The 18,885-nt window shown below is 36.4% G+C and overlaps 1 protein-coding gene across 9 annotated transcripts in view; it reads right to left on the minus strand.

Annotated features, from left to right (window-relative positions):
- The window catches only part of LOC110448224 (calcium/calmodulin-dependent protein kinase type II delta chain-like), a 149,953-nt gene that overhangs the window by 118,557 nt on the left and 12,511 nt on the right, over positions 1 to 18,885 (minus strand). The window lies entirely within an intron of this gene.

Raw genomic sequence — 18,885 nt, forward strand, 5'->3', positions numbered from 1 at the left:
AGTAGTACACATGCCTCTAGGTATAGGCTGCCACTACAACGAAAGGCAGAAGTTGGGCACCAATTGTACTCTTACACGCACTACGCTTCTAAGGAACTTTTTTCAGTACTTTCTACATGTGATAACTGCTTTTTACTCATCTATGTATATTGCATAATGAGCAAAATTCAGGAAGAACAACTTGTACATGAAATGTCTAGAGTGGTAGCAATACAGTTTATGCCTTCATCATCATCATCATCCTCATCTTTAGGTGATAATTTAAAAAAAATAACAACGTACATGCATGAATTTTAAAAATTAAATTCCATACTGATATATCCCAGTCATTTGTGTATGTAACAAAACCTTGATCTGCGGTCCCTTAGGTATCACACTTTCAACTCGGTGAGAATTTCAGAGGTATTAAATCTGTATACTATTCACCATAAAAGTATATAAATGTATTGATTTTCCTGAAATACTGGAGTTATGCTGTGTAAGTTACGGGAAGAGATGACAAATGGGAATAGCCTGGCTTCTGTCATCACCTTGTACTTCCACATTGGATATGCACTATATTAAAGCAACAAAATTGAATTTCTACACTTTTTGTTTTTGTTATTATCTTTTCTTTTTCTTGGATCTTCTCAACTGTATGAATTGGTTATATATTTCCTTGTACCGGTATGTTATTTCATATTTTAACAAAACATTATATTGCTTTTCCTTCCTTTCAGTATCAAAACATTTCATAGTCTCTAGTCATTTGCTCTGATCATACACAGATACCCCAGTGTGTAAGGTCCTACTGTGTTCTTTGTACATCATACTCCATTGTGTCAGGTCTAACAGTCTGATGTCAGGTCAAGAACTCATCAAATACACATCATTTTTCCTAATGCATATACATGAAATATGCAGACTATTTTATTTTTGCTTGCTATGTCAACCTGAGTGGGAGAAGAAACTGTCAGAACATTAGTTACATTTGTTCGACCGCACAACGCACCAAAAATACCTTGCGCACACCATGCATACATCGTTTACTCATCGTCCACACATGGTGCTCACAACTGTGCGATTTAACAATCGTTCACCCCGTTGTGCGCTTTTCTCCGCACAACTGTGCGGTTTGGTACAATTTGTTGATCAATATTACGGAATGAAAAGAATACGGAAGGCTCGTATGCAATAATGTACACTGTATATATTACTGTAATTTCTCATCACAATAATTAAGATAATGTACAATTTTACAATGCGTGTTACACAGTGTTACAGTGATGACCGTTAGACTGTCAAGAATGGGTTAAGCTTCTAGATAAAAGAACAGGTAAATAACAATTTGATGAGTGACCAGAGTTTTACCTGGCCTGTCCCCGACATATAGAGCTGATATGTGATACCGTATGACCGTTATGAAAACACAACTGGATGTTAAGTATTTATTATTTGCATTCGTTTTCGTCTATAGCTCCCCTTCACCTGGATTTCACACCTTGGCGAGTTACGTAAATGCCCCGGGCGGAGGATAACTACGGTCTAGGTACAGGTACAAATTAGCTATGTTTACCTGAAATTTTACATGTGTCGATTAAGGTTGTTTAAAAAAACACAGAAAACACCGTTTCTAAATTGAAGAAAGTATAGAGAGAAAGATAAGCTTTATATTGTTCAGGTATTCCTCAATTTACACCAACCACGATTGTTATCGCACAATATTCGCCTATCATCCGCACAAATGTGCGCAAGCAATGATCGTCCAATTTTTTATCGTTCGCACTTCTTGCACACATCGTTCACACACCTTGTACACATTGTGCGCACACCGCACATCGTGTAACGTTGTGCGATCCCACAACTGTATCAGGGTAGTTTTTCCTTATATATTCACTTGTAATATGACATTGCATAGTTTGAGCTTTTAGGGCTGCATTGAAACACACATAAATGTCTATATGTGAGGTTTAATAATTGATGTGTTGGTTGCAGTACAGGGCTGACAGCTAGCAGAATTATCTCTCTCGACCACACTTTTCCTCCCTACACACATTGTATACTATGGTCTAAAAATCTTGATTTATCCTGATTATCATGTAAGGATCCTGCAGTGCCCTACTGGATACAAAACAGAGCCAGGTTAGCAGATTTACACTAGTACTTTTTATCACGGCGATAATCAATGGCTTTAGTGCAGTATGCTTCATACCCTATGGGAAATCAACCAATGGCTTCCATATTCTCGCACAAAGGAAACAGATTAGCTCCGATTGGGATGTGTTGTTGCTTCAATATTTAGAAATGATATCCGAATGAATGGTAAAATGAAAACAGAAATTGTATGGCATTCATTCGCTATTATATCTCAAATTACTGTATCAGTTAGACGGTGGGATAACTATAAGTCAGTGAAACGTTAATTACATTAGCAAACAGCCTACTTTGTCCTGGACTGTTCCTGGTCCCCAATCTCCCACTAACGTCATTAAGCCAAACCCAATTTCAGACCTAAAGCAGCAGTATCGGAACAGAGATTAATATGCTTTCGTTGTACAAACTCTACATCCACTCACTCAGATACAGGCTGTATACATCCATACCGGGGGTTATGCAAGCTGTATATATATATATACAAGCTGTATATATATATATACAGGCTGTATACATCCATACCGAGGGTTATACAAGCTCAAAAATATATACAAGCTGTATACATCCATACCAAGGGTTATACAGGCTCAAATATATATACAGACTGTATACATCCATACTGGGGATTATACAAGCTGTAAATATATACAGGCTGTATACATCTATACCGAGGGTTATACAAGCTGAAAATATATATACAGGCTGTATACATCCATACAGAGGGTTATACAAGCTCAAATATACATGTATATTCAGGCTGTATACATCTATACCGAGGGTTAAACAAGCTGTAAATATATATACAGGCTGTATACATCCATACCGGGGGTTATACAAGCTGTAAATATATACAGGCTGTAAACATCTATACCGAGGGTTATACAAGCTGTAAATATATATACAGGCTGTATACATCCATACAGAGGGTTATACAAGCTCAAATATACATGTATATACAGGCTGTATACATCTATACCGAGGGTTAAACAAGCTGTAAATATATATACAGGCTGTATACATCCATACTGGGGGTTATACAAGCTGTAAATATATACAGGCTGAATACATCCATACCAAGGGTTATACAGGCTCAAATATATATACAGGCTGTATATATCCATACCGAGGGTTATACCAGCTTATATATATATACAGGCTGTATCTGTACTGTTTCCATGCAAAATGTTCTATATCTAGAATTTACCATCTTTGACATCTAGTCCCTAGCAATCACAATACCAGTATGACCATAAAAACTAGTCTTGAAATGAGAACCAACTAGATCCAAACCTTATAGGAGACATGTAAATGGTTTTGACATGAAGATAACCATTTGTATAATATAAAAACAAATTACATATTTGGGGAAAAGACTGAGGTTCAAATTATTGAAAGTACAGATAATCAGGGTTAAGATAATCAGTATTCTAATGAATTTTGTAGACCAATTAATACTATAACAGAATATTGTTTCTAAAAATTAATATCCTTATAACCTCTATTTATTTTACAACAATTATGAAACAAGTTATTTCAACTTATAATAATCACTTTTGTTGGCCTGGAATCGATCTCTGGTTGCCTTGGTGAAAGGCGAGTGTATTATCCACTGCACCAACCGACCAAAAATATCTTGACAAACATGAGGGAAAATCTAAACTGCTTCACAAAACAAGGTATTGAACAATATGGATATCATTACTTCTTGTTCCAATTGCTCAATCAGTGGGCTAAACCACAGTGAGGGCCATTTTTAAGTTTCATCAATATACTTCAACAGGAGAGTTCCTTTTAATCTATCATTAAATGTTCTCAAACATTATGAGGTTGTTTTAAATTTCACTGTGCATAAGGCCCATAGACCCTGCCATTCCCACTTCCAGGTCAACAAAAGATTTCAAAATTGATCAGAGCATACATCCCATATTTACCCACCCAAAATTCATACAAAGCTAACAATGGTCTTCAGGAACTCAAAATGATACAGTCACACCAGTGTTGCAGCACCAAGCCATTAAAAAGCCTGATTTCTATGGGAAATGCATCAAAGGCAATCAACTCATTTCATGTCCATTTGAGTTTTCAATGACTACTGCTCTGCTGCCCGGTCTCAGTTACATGCATGTTAAAGCAACACCACTTCTAGTAACCTTCAACCTGTATGAATTGTTTCCACCACAGCAACTTATATTTGGGTGTCGTTTAAATATTCACAATGACGATTTCTAAATCCACAACTAGTTCTTTCCAAAAATAACTGCAATCCTGAAAGTGATACTGCTTTGATGCTAGCCGCAATGTCTATGACTGGTTTTATTACCACATTTACTCAAATATCCCCTCTAGTAAAATTATCAATTCTCTAAAACTATATTTCACTTAATGTTATCAACTAAAAAACATTTGTTCTGATTCCAGAAACAAACAAATTAAATGAAATAGTCTACTTATAGCCACCTAGACCACAACTTGTCGCCTAGTGTTACCCCCAAAATAAGCAGAGATATCTCTTTTCCAAATGGGCAACATCTGTCTGAGTTTGCTTTAGATCTGTTGTATTGATAAGGAAATCAACATTTTCCACATTTTATTTTCTATTTAAACCTACTGATACCTTGACCTTTGAACTAGTATTCCAAAACTATAGGGATCTTTCTATTCCCAAGAGCCATCAGCCAACCATGTTTGGTCTTAATATGATGTTTTAACACTTTCCTGAAACTGCATGTCTATTTTGCCACCGTGACCCTAACCTTTGACCAAGTGACCCCAAAATCGTTAGGCTTTTTCCTTCCCCAATAGTCATCATTATTTACCCTAATTTCGTTAACATAAGATAAATTGATCAAAACTAATGCTAGTAATTCTTTTTACTCTATGCTCAAGGTGGAACTACAGGAAGCTCCAGGAGTGGAAAAGAAAATGGCTGATCAGTTTCACCTGAAAATTACTAATGTAACTGATTTCCATCTGAAATCACAGAAGTCAAAACAGTACAACTATCTATATGAAACAGTGGGCTTTCTGATAGAAACGTTTGGGCTGAAAGTTGTCTTGGAAAACTATGGTATATGATATTGGGTAGGCAATGGTAATTATACAACATATTGTATGGAATGCTTGCTACACATGGTTCGGTACAAATAGATGGCCAATTATCCGTGAACAATTAAACCTGTCACAAAGTTCATTACGCTGTGGTGTACCAACAGTACAACTCCTCTAGCATACACAAACTCATTTGTGTGGCGTTTCATTGGTATCCTTGAAGTATATTTGCTACGAAAAATGATAAACAAATTCTTGACAGTAGTAACAAACAGTACATTACCTTTGACCCTTACTTCAGTATCTTGAAACTTGAACCCATTTTGAGTGTTAACATATGTAACAAGTTTTGTGGATGAATAAGTCGCTACAGTAATGACAAAGACAAATAGTAAGTGACCTTGACCTTACGCACTGCACCTTGGAACACAATTACCCTCATGAGGTCCACTTCTTGTAAACTTCATTGACATTCATTGGAGAACGAAGTTATGTTACTACAGCAAAGCAGTGACAAAGACCTATACTACAGCTTGTGAAGCATAGATTTGTTTGAGGTACACTTGTATGAAGTGTTATCAAACAAGAGGCCCAATGGGCCTGCATCGCTCACCTGTTATTAATCTAACACTTGTAATCTTAAGATTTCATAAGAACCTATTAAAAGATTTAAACATATGACGCCTCTGACCTTGATTGTTGAACAAGGACAATAGGTTGAAAGTGGATCAAGGTCATTCATTTGAACTAACATGGTAGTCCTTCATCCCAGCATGCTACAGGCCCAATTTCAGTACCCTTGCCCTTTTGCTTATTGAAAAGAAGTCGCTTGAAAGTTTTTACGACATTTGACCCTGTGACCTTGAATGTTGGTCAAGTTCATTCAGTTGAACAAACTTGATAGTCCTTCATCCCAGCATGCTACAGGCCCAATATCAGTGCCCTGGGCCTTTTGGTTATTGCGAAGAAGCTGTTTGAAGATTTTAACATATTTCAACCCCTGTGACCTTGAAAGTGGGTTAATGTCAATTATTTGAACAAACTTGGTAGCCCCTAGCTTCATCCCAGTATGCTACAGGCCCAATATCAGTGCCCTGGGCCTTTTGGTTATTGCGAAGAAGCTGTTTGAAGATTTTAACATATTTCAACCCCTGTGACCTTGAAAGTGGGTTAATGTCATTTATTTGAACAAACTTGGTAGCCCTTGATCCCGGCATGCTACAGGCCCAATATCAGTAAACTGGGCCTTTTGGTTATTGAGAGGAAGCTGTTTGAAGATTTAAGACATCTGACCCCAATGTCCTTGAAAGTTGGTCAAGGTCAATTATTTGAACAAACTTGGTAGCCCTTCATCCCAGTATGCTACAGGCCCAATATCAGTCCACTGTGCCTTTTGGTTATTCTGAAGAAGTTGTTTGAAGATTTTAAAGACATCTGACACCAGTGACCTCGAAAGTGGGTCAAGGTCATTCATTTGAATAAACATGATAGTCCTTTATCCCAGCATGCTACAGGCCCAATATCAGTACACTGTGCCTTTTGGTTATTCTGAAGAAGTTGTTTGAAGATTTAAGACATCTGACCCCAGTGACCTTGAAAGTGGGTCAAGGTCATTTATTTGAACAAACTTGGTAGCCCCTAGCTTCATCCCAGTATGCTACAGGCCCAATATCAGTACCCTGGGCCATTTGGTTATTGAGAAGAAGTTGTTTGAAGATTTTAAAGACATCTGACACCAGTGACCTTGAAAGTGGGTCAAGGTCATTCATTTGAACAAACTTGGTAGCCCTTCATCCCAGTATGCTACAGGCCCAATATCAGTACCCTGGGCCATTTGGTCATTGAGAAGAAGTTGTTTGAAGATTTTAAAGACATCTGACACCAGTGACCTCGAAAGTGGGTCAAGGTCATTCATTTGAACAAACTTGGTAGCCCTTCATCCCAGCATGCTACTGGCCCAATATCAGTACCCTGGGCCTTTTGGTTATTGAGAAGAAGTTGTTTGAAGATTTTAACATATTTGAACCCTGTGAACTTGAAAGTGGGTCAAGGTCATTTATTTGAACAAACTTGGTAGCCCTTGATCCCATAGGCTACTGGCCAAATATCATCTACCTAGGCCTTTTGGTTATTGAGAAGAAGTTGTTTAAAGCAAAAAGTTGACGCCAGACAGACGGACGACGGACGGATGCCGCACCATAACATAAGCTCACTTGCCCTTTGGGCAGGTGAGCTAATAAAAAAGAGGAAAGAAATGAAATCAATTGTCAAGATAATATGCAATCTAAAACAAGTAACAGTAACCTTGATTCCAGCACCATTAAACACAAACCTGGTGTATCAAATGGGTTGAGAAATGAAGTTCCAAGAACAATAACAACAGGGTTCAAATTGTAATTATGTATAAACATACAGGCAGTAAATAACACACATATGTTTGAACATAGAGGCAGTAAATAACACACATATGTATGAACATACAGGCAGTAAAAAACACACTTATGTATGAACATACAGGCAGTAAATAACATACATATGTATGAACATACAGACAGTAAATAACATACATATGTGTGAACATAGAGGCAGTAAATAACACACATATGTATGAACATATATCTAGATGCAGTAAATAACATACATATGTATGAACATAGAGGCAGTAAATAACATACATATGTATGAACATACAGGCAGTAAATAACACATATGTATGAACATACAGGCAGTAAAAAACACATGTATGAACATACAGGCAGTAAATAACACACATATGTATGAACATACAGGCAGTAAATAACACACATATGTATGAACATACAGACAGTAAATAACATACATATGTATGAACATACAGGCAGTAAATAACACACATATGTATGAACATACAGGTATATAAGTTCTGAGGGTGTAAAGGGGGGAAAAGAGAAAAGATTTTTATTTATTGAAGTGGATATCTGATAAAAAGTGGATATCTGATAAAAAGTGGATATCTGATAAATCAAGCGTAAAGAACACAAAATTAGTGGAATGTCTGCATCATGGTTTATGCCATATTTTAATAAGGTTTCTCTGTAGATATGTATAGCCATTACAGTTCATCCGATTTCTTTTAACACAGTGGTGTTAGGAAGGAATGGAGATACCCTGAAACTATAAGTAACAACCTTGACCATACAAATTACTGCAGGCTCCTAGCTATCGATGTATTTACAGTCTACCGTGCTGATCAGTGGATTTTATTTGTGAACGTATCATTAGCGAGTTTACTCCCTAAATCAATGTGAAGCAGAAAAGAGACTGCTCTTGGGACTCTGTGTGTGATGCTGCAGTGCTGTATATCTTGTTGGAGTCAAGAGGCATTCTGAATAATTCAAAAGAGAAGGAATAGGACCAGGAAGGTTTAGTGTTACAACAACAATCACAGAGTGAAGTTCTACTTCAAGTCTCTTACAGGGTTGCGTGCAGGCAAGATTAGGAAAGAATACCACCATCAGCTGCTCCTCAGATTTATCTAGCATTTATTTCTTCCATCAAAACAGACCTTGTGTTTTGATAGTAATCCAGGAAACCTGCAGGACACTTTAAAAGAATAAATCTGGTAATTGTTCGGGTTAAAGCTAAGAATTCCTCGGAAATATTCAAGATTTGCAAGCTAAAGAAAGATCTCATTACAATGACTGGTAAATACGGCTCAGAGATTGAAAATGTCTGATACTGCAAACAACTATTTATTGTGAGAGCCTGAGCTACTGTTTAATATCTATCTGTGTGAGGAATAACAGAATGTACCCCAATAATATATATACCAACTTATATACAAAAGATGATTGTTACATGAAGTCCGGGATGCAATGCTTGGTCCCAATGCAGGAACCAGGCTTTCATTTAATACATTATATAGACAAAACATTTATAACAGAAAATCTTGCAAGTCACGTCTTCAAAGGTATATTACATAATATGCTCTGTTTCATACAAACTTTATTCACTACAAGCACAGGCAGGATCCTGTAGACCAAAGCATTCAGGTCTGCATTGTTTTTCTGTCTATATAGATAATAGAGTGGTTCCATTTACATTGTGGCTAATTCAGGCTATAGTTAGTAGTAACTGACTGAACATCCTACATTTACATGTGAACATCTATGTATTAAAAGCTTTCATTGAAGTATGGTGTATTTGTCAAAGAATGATACAGAAATACACTGACATTAAACTGTAGCTGACTGAACAGCAATATCATAACAAAGCAGAGTAAAGCTTATCTCAAACAAAACTTAACACAGAAAAATGTCTATTTAATGCTCCAAAACAATTTTATTTATATTCAATAATCCCAGTTTGTGTGTGCTTTTGATCCCAAAATATAGTTATCAAAGTTTGAAGGTAGTAGTCCATGTGTGCTTTTGATCCCAAAATATAGTTATCAAAGTTTGAAGGTAGTAGTCCATCCATTTCTTTTAAATATAACTAAATAAAGAGCAATACACTTAATATTATCAAGTCCAGCATACATGTATATCAGTGACTTAAACTGCCCATCATCTGATGTTGGTGGCCTAAATTGTTATGTTATACATGCTCAGGGTAGGTGGTCTTTTCTTTATCAAATATCTGCAGCTTTTACTGCAATAATTTTATCAATAATATTGAAGTCTAATGTTTCTCTTTCTCAAACCAAATCCATTACATATCATTTATATTGACCAATTCTTATTCTTAATATACATCGGTTCCTTACTTTGAATGTTTTCATTCAGTAAAAATTCTCTAATCTGCTGCTACCCTGATACATTATAAACTGACTTACATCATATATCACAGACCTACTGATACACCAAATTAGCTATCTGCCTCTTTTCTTTACAAATGAATTAACTGCTGTACGTTTTCATCCTGTGCCATATTCTTCAACACTTTTAACATCATTGTTTACAGCTTCCCATCAGGATGGGAGGTTTGATTATTTTTCCTGTCTGGTTACAGAGATAAACGTAGGTGCATATAGCTTAACAGTGCAATACAAGACAAATCGTGATTGTAAATAAGAAGGATAAAGAATTCAAACTTGTAATATTCAGGAATTGTGGACTTCCTCAGCTACAACACATCTCCTTTCATTTCTTTTATTGTACATACCTGGAAAGGCAGGTGCATTTTATGAAGATTCAATAAACACATAGTAAGACCAGTAAACTACTTTTTAAGAAATAGCGATAAACAAACTTTACTGGTCAAACTAAAGATGTCTGATTGTGGACAGGTCATTTTTCTCCGTCAATCTGAATATGTACTTGTACCGCCTACTTATGTACCAGTAGTAGGAAAGATTCAAAAGCATTGGCAACACATTGTATACTCATGCTGTGCCCATCCATTTCCTTTCTTATTTTCTGTAACTTACAATGTATACTTCTACTGTACTCATCCCTTCCCTGACTTTTTCTGTACAACACACAATGGTCCTGCCCTGTCAGATTATCTTATAACAAACACTGGTGACACCCACTTTATACTCCTGCTATACACCCATCCCTTGCCAGACTTATTCTGAACAACACTCAATGGTCCTGCCCCGACTTATTATGTACAACACACAATGGTCCTTTCCCTGACTTATTCTGTACAGTACTCAATGGTCCTTCCCTGACTTATTCTGTACAACACACAATGGTCCTCTCCCTGACTTATTCTGTACAACACTCAATGGTCCTTCCCTGACTTATTCTGTACAACACTCAATGGTCCTTTCCCTGACTTATTCTGTACAACACACAATGGTCCTTCCCTGACTTATTCTTTACAGTACTCAATGGTCCTTCCCTGACTTATTGTTTACAACACACAATGGTCCTTCCCTGACTTATTCTTTACAACACACAATGGCCCTTCCCTGACTTATTCTGTACAACACACAATGGTCCTTCCCTGACTTATTCTGTACAACACACAATGGTCCTTCCCTGACTTATTCTGTACAACACACAATGGTTCTTCCCTGACTTATTCTGTACAACACACTGGTGACACTTTATACTCCTGCTATACCCATCCCTTCCCTGTCAAATTCTCCATAACACACATTGTTAACACACTTTATACTACTGTTGTGACTATCCCTCTTTATGGTCTGTCTTTTCTCTACAACACACTGGAGACACCCACTTTATACTCCTGCTATACCCATCCCTGTAAAATTCTCTATAACACACACTGGTGACACACTCACACTCTGTATTCTACTGTTGTGACTATCATTCTTTATACCCTATCTTTTTCTGAACAACTCTCTGGTCCTTTCCCGACTTATTCTCTACAATACTGGTGATACACATTTTATACTCTTGCTATACTCATCTCTTCCCTGTCAGATTCTCTATAACGTACACTGTTGACACCCGCTTTATACTCCTGCTGTACTCATCCCTTCCCTGTCAGATTCTCTATAACACATACTGGTGACACCCACTTTATACTCCTGCTGTACTCATCCCTTCCCTGTCAGATTCTCTATAACACACTTGTATGCTACTGCTGTGACCATCCTTGTAATACCCTTTCATATTCTCTACAACACAGTAACTCTACATATAGAATGGATTCTCTTAAGATGAGACATAAAATGGCAATGCAGGGATGTTTCAATCCAGATGATGTGTCTAGTATAAAGAGAACACTTCAGGAAACTCTTCTTTGTTTTTTTAGCATTTTTTCTTTTTGCATTTTTTTGTCATTGAGCTAATTTTCAGTGCTTTGACAATCGATATTGCCAGTTTTCAGAACAGCAGAAAAACACCATCTATCAAAATACCAAGCACTTTGCAAATAGCTAGGAATTCAACAAACAGTGAGGTTGTAATAGCTGTCTGACAATCATTTCTCGCCATGATTCATGGTGTCTTCTGATGGCCATGTGATAGTCGTGAGATGGTGTCTGTGACAAACGTGGAACAAGGAACCTCCCCGAACACTCCCTTTCTAACCTTTACATCCCTACAGAGGATGATGAAGCAGCCACAGGGAATTACAAGAATTAAGTTGACACATAACACTAATAGCTGTAGACATACGGTTTACCATGATGTATTTCGTGTGGAATAAAAGATTAGCCTAACAGGTTGTAAATGTGGCTGGCTGAAGTGTAAATCTCTATTAGGATTATCATGTTACATAGATAGCAATGAGCTCTTACAGAGATACGCCACTATCTTATTAAAGTAGAGATAGCAAGTTACAGTAGACATACATGTTTATTGATTAAAAATAAATACATATAATTTAATTGAAAGAAACTGTGCATACTTTTGTGCATAAATCTGCTAAATCTGCTAAGTGCACTCAGTGTTTTCAATATATACCATAAAAACCCAAAAATACCCCTGGTAATATTACTGAAGTATACCATTAATGGTAAACAGTAGGGATAAATGCAGAGCAAGTTAAAGAAGACACATATATATGATATATATACACTAAATTAGAGCAGATATCATAAATGCATGTAAGACACATGCATCATACTAATCGGAGGTGATACCATTGATCAGAGGTGATCACAGTACAATGCTCATACTAATCCGAGGTGATACCATTGATCAGAGGTGATCACAGTACAGAATTGATCAGACTCACCATGATCATTCATATTAATCCAAGGTGATCATACTAGTTGGCTCACATGGTTTTTAAGCATTGGTCATTCTAAGTACACCATAATAAGTGTCAGATCTGAACACAAGACAACAATATACAGGCTTTTATGAAATGCTATGGGGTTTGTTAGCTATATGAAGACAGCTCATTTGGTTTGTAAGTATCTCAGCAGCAAAAACAACATGTTTGCTACACATCTACTTTGGCTGCCAAACGAGAAGATACATTTCTACTGCTTCAGCTACAGAACAACAGACACTGACATAACATTAGTGATCCTCAACACAGTGTGAAGCAAAGTACAGACACAACATGTACAACGTTTATATTTGCCAGTGCTTTCACAAACCATTTCTGTAACACCATTATTTGTTTTGATTAATATGAATGTGTTGTAATCTGACTCCAAGCAATGACCATTCCAACTTCTGCATTAACTTATATAAAGTAATATTGTTATATACTCATTGGAAATATATACTGCCTTTAACCAAAAAATAAACCACTGGTATCCTTTGATTCCATTGTTTGAAATCCATATTCCAACAGACCCATAATAACCGGAGAACTTTCCAATGGTTTATGTGTTGCCATTAGGAATTCACTATGTGTCTGTTACTATCAAACAAGGAAGATTTGGAGCATTCACAATGTGGTAACTGCTACCATTATTCATGTTAAGTTTCATTATCAAGATGTAAACTAGAAAGATAAAAAGATAAAAGGACTTCACAATTCCTTTTAGAACCTTTTTTTTTTCAATTCTTTAAAAGAATACTACTGTTGGTTGGTTAGCTGAAGCCAAACATTCTACTCATGAACAGAAGCACTAAACTAAACAAGCTTGTATTTTTCCAATATCAAACATTAGTCTAACTTGAATCAGGGCTTAAAACAACAAGTACAACATCTGTAGTTTCTTTTTTATTTCATGACAGAGATTTGTAATTAATTACTTTCTTTTAATCCCTCTACTTCTACTCCAAAACCGTCTATAATTCCACAGAAGTGCATGTATTGCTGCATTTGTCAAACGAAAGCAGGGGTCATTACCGAGTAACATATTTACACACAAAATCATGGGTAATTACCGAGTAACATATTTACACACAAAATCATGGGTAATTACCGAGTAACATATTTACACACAAGTTCATGGGTAATTACCGAGTAACATATTTACACACAAGTTCATGGGTAATTACCGAGTAACATATTTACACACAAGATCATGGGTAATTACCGAGTAACATATTTACACACAAGTTCATGGGTAATTACCGAGTAACATATTTACACACAAGTTCATGGGTAATTACCGAGTAACATATTTACACACAAGTTCATGCAGCTCATTTTAACCTTCTGCTAGTGGGGTAGGAATCCTTCATTTTCGAATCATGATCATCATGTTATTTAAATCTTAATAAAAAAAATAAAAAAATTACATGATTTCTTTAAAACTTGACACTCCTAATAAAGATATCAAAGACCAATCAGACTGCCACATCCTAATCAAATATGTATAAACTAGTCGTTGAATATTAAGGTTGAACTATAAATAGCTACATGTAATTAAGGTAGGGTTTATCCTCTCCAAGTTGCATCAAAATCTTGTCATTCCTTTTCAAAGACCATTAGCTAATCAGATTGTAGCCTCACTACAAGCTATACTTAGAAGATTATCTAGGTCGTGAAATACTATTTATATATAGTATAGATACTTTATATTTTCCCCAAACAAGTTCTTACTCCATAGTCTTATAGTCTGGACTATATCTGGTCTATAAACTCCTAGGATAAGTTCTGATTAATAGGTTAGACTCATTCAATTATATCCTATCTCTATAATTACAACTAATCTAGTTCTAATCATACAACTTACAAATCTTTGTGAATTGTCTAGTAATTATCTCGGGAATAAACATTGATTTGTCTTGACATGAAAACAAATGCAGAGGACTGAATGAAATATAAAATACCTTATAATGTATTATATGGAAACTAGAACACTGACAGGTCAGTAAGGGCTCCGTCTTGTGGCAATATATCCCCCATAATCATCAAGAAGCAATCTGCCCATATAGCTGAGCTTGACGCTTGACATTTGAACTTGTTTGCTTCCAGCTCCATATTTGCTGGGCTAACAGAAATGTAAATACCGGTGCAATACTCATTTGTTAGCTTTGATTTGTTTTATTTCACCTTATATACCTCCTCCATCAAGAGCCAGGGTAAAAGTCAGAGATTCACTTTGTCTTTGACCTTTGGACCAAAATGACCTTGACCATTAACCCAGTGACCCTGACCTTTGAATCTAATTACCTTGACCTTTGACCTCGACTTTTTTCCTCAGTGTGTCTCTTTGTTTAATTCCGAACAACTTTGCTTCATAATGTCATAGTGAAATGTTCACCAGTGAAAGCTACAAAATTTGACCTTGACCCCTGACCCGATGACCTTGACCTTTGGTCAGTTGACTCCTTGTTTAATTCTGATCAACTTTGCTCTATAATGTCATAACAAAATGTTCATCAGTGAAAAGATGTAAAATTTGACCTTGACCTTTGAACATAATGACCTTGACGTTTGACCTTGACTTTTCACCTCAATGTGTATTTTTGTGAACTGAACATCTTGACCAAGTTTCATGTACATCGGTCAATAAATACCAAAGTTATCAGCAAGGAACAAAATTTGTGGACGGACAGACAGAGTGATTACTATAGGGCCCCCATATCTCTGATATGGGGCCCTAATTAACTTGGTAAGCTTCTATTTCCACATCTCTATATACCTGATCAGCGTTGCTTTTTTAAATCTTCATGTACAAAAATACTGTATTAAACAATCAACAGATATGACAAGTTGACAACTACATCTATATCCCAATCATCAAGTAAGTATTGATGTGCCTGTCTATTTCTGTCAACAAATGAGCTTTATATATACTGCAAATCAATAATACATTTGATGTTGCACTTTAAACGGAACACCCATTTATTGGACATGAGCTTCATTATTCATAAGGAAACTATTGTTACAATATGCTCAAGACCAACCTCAATTTTCTAAAACATTTTCCTTTTTTTTTCAGCAGAAAATCAGACAAGTACGTCATTGTGTTTTGAACACATGCATACAAACTGTACTTTATGTCAAAGCACCAAATCATCTTAAACCGCACAAAATGCATTTTATGTATCTTTACTTCCGCTAGGATGCTTGCATAAACTTTTATTTCTACATGTTCATGAATTTATTTGATTTTCCCCTATTAGTGTGGTAGTTGTAAATGTCACTATTAACTATAATATTACATACCCTCAATGACAGCACTTCAAGGCAGTAATTACCTCCAAAACGTGACGCAGAAACTGTAAAACTCACCAACATCAGTAATTTGTTGAGAGGAATGGAAGAAATTTAAAATGCCAACTTCATTATACATGTAGTCCGGTGATATTTGTAAGGAATTTTTTTTAATAAGAGGCTTTATTCTTGTAACAGTTCAACATGTATTCTGCTGAGTCATGTTAAACCACATCCGACATGTTTAACTTTAAATCTCCATCTGTCACTCCAGTTAAGACAACATAATTAGGATTGACTACTGACCATTGGAATTGAAGGCTGGGGAAACCATAGCAATGCTGAAAATAATCATGATTCTAAGGCATCATGGTATGGGGATTCTGTTTAAAGTATAACAAATTTGATCCAGTGACATTAGATGGATTCAAGGTCATTCATATGAACACTCTTGATACATCTACCCCAGAAAGCAACAAGACAAATATTTTGACTCTAGACCTTTACTATTGTAAAAGGATTGGGTTTTGAACACTTAAGGCCCAGTCCCATTGCCAATGACGCATAAATCACGCATAAATCACGCATAAAATTGGTTTGTGCGTGATTGTTCGTGGAGAAATTGGTCATTTTCTGGGGTTATGCGTGGTCAGAATCACCGATGAATCGCGTATAAACTGCGCATGTATCACTTACAATCACTGACAAAGAATGAACATTCCACGCACAACAGCGCACAAACCCGATAAAATTAATAATTTTGGTAAGTGATTGTAAGTGGAACATACGTGGATTGTGCGTGTTTTGTAAGTGATATGTGCGTGTTCTGTAAGTGATTCGTCAGTGATGTGCGTGCTAGGAGCCAGTCCCTGACGCACAAGCACTGACGGAACACTGACAGAACACGCACATATAACGCACCTTCCACGTCCAAACTACATACAAACTGCGCATAAACTGCATATAATCGCGCACGTTGTGCGTGGAAATTTTTTTGAACCGTTCAAAACCGGCGATCGCACACAAACCCGTCTCCGCGTACAATCACTTACAAAAACTGATGCTCCACGTGGGATTTACGCACATCACTGACGAATCACGCACAAAGAAAATTTTATGCGCAATTCATGAGTAATTCGTGCGCAAGTGCAGTGGGACTGGGCCTTTACTTGTTGTATATATTTACGTATTTACGTTCCGCGTAACTGAGTGCGTGTACCTGGGGTATTCCCGATGGGGATTCCCTTTCGGTATATTATTTAGACGTTTCTGATTGGTTAATATTTTTAGGATATGTTACCTTACCTGTACAGCACTCTACGATCAGGTATGGGTCAGTATCGAGTTCACATACTACATTGCACGTGTATTTCAAATACTACATTGCACTTGTATTTCAAATACTACATTGCACGTGTATTTCAAATACTACATTGCATGTGTATTTCATTTCAAGGCATACAATTAAATTTGGCTATATATTATTGTAATATATTATCGGGGTGGGTTTAAACTTATTCCCCGGGGTGGGATACCGGGTGGACATTTTTGAGAGGACATATGTTACACGGTATACTGTTTTAGTATGGACCGGTCGAGTGGTTGACGTGCTGTAGCATTGTGCATATCTATTCATCATGTTTCATCTTATTTACTTCACTGTTTCATTTTGTACATAATAAATTCTAGAACTTTATAAAACGTGTTGTCATTCATTGACCTGTAGCCAGGCAGCTGAAGTTAAGTCATGACGGAACCACAGAGTTGACGAAAGAAAAAATCACTATATGAGGGCAAAACTTTACCACTATTATTGGTTTTAATCAGATTACAACCTGTAAACCTTGAAAGTGGTTCAATGTAATATATTTGAATAAATTATCCCAGCAAGTTATGGGACAAATCATGCCTCATGATTCCAATTCTCATGGTGGTGTAAAAGATGCCATTATATTTTTTTTAACAAACTAACTCTGTAGCCCTAATTTTAACAGAGCAAGCTACATATACAGGCCAACTATCAAGATGGTTGGCCTCATGATTCTGTAAAATATTTACAGACAGATGAAGAACGATGGATGCACCGCTATCACTTAGCACAATGACACTTTGTGCCAGTCGATCTAAAATCGAGTACACTGACACGTATGGTTTTAATAGCTTCAAACATCTTAAAATGGCCCCATTATTGCAGCATCCAGCAATATACTACCTCCTTAATGAAGGCACTGTCACCAGAAAGTCTACAGCTTTGTTCAATTCTGCTTCACTTCTGTGCACCAGTTAAACCGCACAATGGAGCACAGTTACCAAATCTAACTACCTCAGATAATATCAACACCTATAGCTACATGAGAGTGAATTATGTACAGTACAATGTAGTGGGTTCTGATACGTCTGGATAAAACATGTCTTTTACATACAAGAGATCCCAGAGGCGCCCAACTTTGTACCATCTTCATTAGTTCTTTGTCAGTTCTTTCTTTTCTCTTCTTTCCTCTAATCTGTTTGATCGAGTCATGTTAACAGTAAATGCACCTTGAGGTAACTTTTGATCTAAACTTAATACTGATGTGTATGAAAGCCAACCTTCAAAGTGAGTTTGTCATTTCACATATTTACTAGTACAGTACTTAATGTGAAAGAAATAGAATCGATCATTGCAATATGAGAAAGATCTGTTTAGTTCTTCTTTTAATCCATTTTGTTTTTATGATCAGTCTCAAAATATAACAT

This window comes from Mizuhopecten yessoensis, unplaced genomic scaffold, assembly GCF_002113885.1.
Source record: "Mizuhopecten yessoensis strain PY_sf001 unplaced genomic scaffold, ASM211388v2 scaffold3949, whole genome shotgun sequence".
NCBI lineage: Eukaryota > Metazoa > Mollusca > Bivalvia > Pectinida > Pectinidae > Mizuhopecten > Mizuhopecten yessoensis.